Genomic DNA, 2,345 nt, shown 5'->3' on the forward strand with positions numbered 1-2,345 from the left:
GTACTGTGACATCACTGTGTGTATTATCCCTGTACTGTGACATCACTGTGTGTATTATCTCTGTACTGTGACATCACTCTGTGTATTATCTCTGTACTGTGACATCACTGTGTGTATTATCTCTGTACTGTGACATCACTGTGTGTATTATCTCTGTACTGTGACATCACTGTGTGTATTATCCCTGTACTGTGACATCACTGTGTGTATTATCCTGTACTGTGACATCACTGTGTGTGTTATCCCAGTACTGTGACATCACTGTGTGTATTATTCCTGTACTGTGACATCACTGTGTGTATTATCTCGTGTATTATCTCTGTATTGTGACATCACTGTGTGTATTATCTCTGTACTGTGACATCACTGAGTGTATTATCTCTGTACTGTAACATCGCTGTGTGTATTATCCCTGTACTGTGACATCACTGTGTGTATTATCTCTGTACTGTGACATCACTGTGTGTATTATCCCTGTACTGTGACATCACTGTGTGTATTATCCTGTACTGTGACATCACTATGTGTATTATCCCTGTACTGTGACATCACTCTGTGTATTATCTCTGTACTGTGACATCACTGTGTGTATTATCCCTGTACTGTGACATCACTGTGTGTATTATCTCTGTTGTGTGACATCACTCTGTGTATTATCCCTGTACTGTGACATCATTGTGTGCATTATCTCTGTACTGTGACATCACTGTGCGTATTATCCCTGTACTGTGACATCACTGGGTTATTATCCTGTACTGTGACATCACTGTGTGTATTATCCCTGTACTGTGACATCACTGTGTGTATTATCCCTGTACTGTGACATCACATCACTGTGTGTAATATCTCTGTATTGTGACATCACTGTGTGTATTATCTCTGTACTGTGACATCACTGTGTGTATTATCCTGTACTGTGACATCACTGTGTGTATTATCTTTGTACCGTGACATCACTGCGTGTATTATCCCTGTACTGTGACATCACTATGTGTATTATCCCTGTACTGTGATATCACCGTGTGTATTATCCCTGTACTGTGACATCACTGTGTGTATTATCCTTGTACTGTGACATCACTGTGTGTATTATCCCTGTACTGTGACATCACTGTGTGTGTTATCCCTGTACTGTGACATCACTGTGTGTATTATCCCTGTACTGTGACATCACTGTGTGTATTATCCCTGTACTGTGACATCACTGTGTGTATTATCCTTGTACTGTGACATCACTGTGTGTATTATCCCTGTACTGTGACATCACTGTGTGTATTATCCCTGTACTGTGACATCACTGTGTGTATTATCCCTGTACTGTGACATCACTGTGTGTATTATCCCTGTACTGTGATATCACCGTGTGTATTATCCCTGTACTGTGACATCACTGTGTGTATTATCCTTGTACTGTGACATCACTGTGTGTATTATCCCTGTACTGTGACATCACTGTGTGTGTTATCCCTGTACTGTGACATCACTGTGTGTATTATCCCTGTACTGTGACATCACTGTGTGTATTATCCCTGTACTGTGACATCACTGTGTGTATTATCCTTGTACTGTGACATCACTGAGTGTATTATCTCTGTACTGTGACATCACTGTGTGTATTATCCCTGTACTGTGACATCACTCTGTGTATTATCTCTGTACTGTGACATCACTGTGTATTATCTCTGTACTGTGACATCACTGTGTGTATTATCTCGTGTATTATCTCTGTATTGTGACATCACTGTGTGTATTATCTCTGTACTGTGACATCACTGAGTGTATTATCTCTGTACTGTAACATCGCTGTGTGTATTATCCCTGTACTGTGACATCACTGTGTGTATTATCTCTGTACTGTGACATCACTGTGTGTATTATCTCTGTACTGTGACATTACTGTGTGTACTATCTCTGTACTGTGACATCACTGTGTGTATTATCCCTGTACTGTGATATCACTGTGTGTATTATCCCTGTACTGTGACATCACTGTGTGTATTATCCCTGTACTGTGACATCACTGTGTGTATTATCCCTGTACTGTGACATCACTGTGTGTATTATCCTGTACTGTGACATCACTGTGTGTGTTATCCCTGTACTGTGACATCACTGTGTGTATTATCCCTGTACTGTGACATCACTGTGTGTATTATCTCGTGTATTATCTCTGTATTGTGACATCACTATGTGTATTATCCCTGTACTGTAACATCACTGTGTGTATTATCCCTGTACTGTGACATCACTCTGTGTATTATCTCTGTACTGTGACATCACTGTGTGTATTATCCCTGTACTGTGACATCACTGTGTGTATTATCCCTGTACTGTGACATCACTGT

This window comes from Leptodactylus fuscus, chromosome 8, assembly GCF_031893055.1.
Source record: "Leptodactylus fuscus isolate aLepFus1 chromosome 8, aLepFus1.hap2, whole genome shotgun sequence".
Classification (NCBI taxonomy): Eukaryota; Metazoa; Chordata; class Amphibia; order Anura; family Leptodactylidae; genus Leptodactylus; species Leptodactylus fuscus.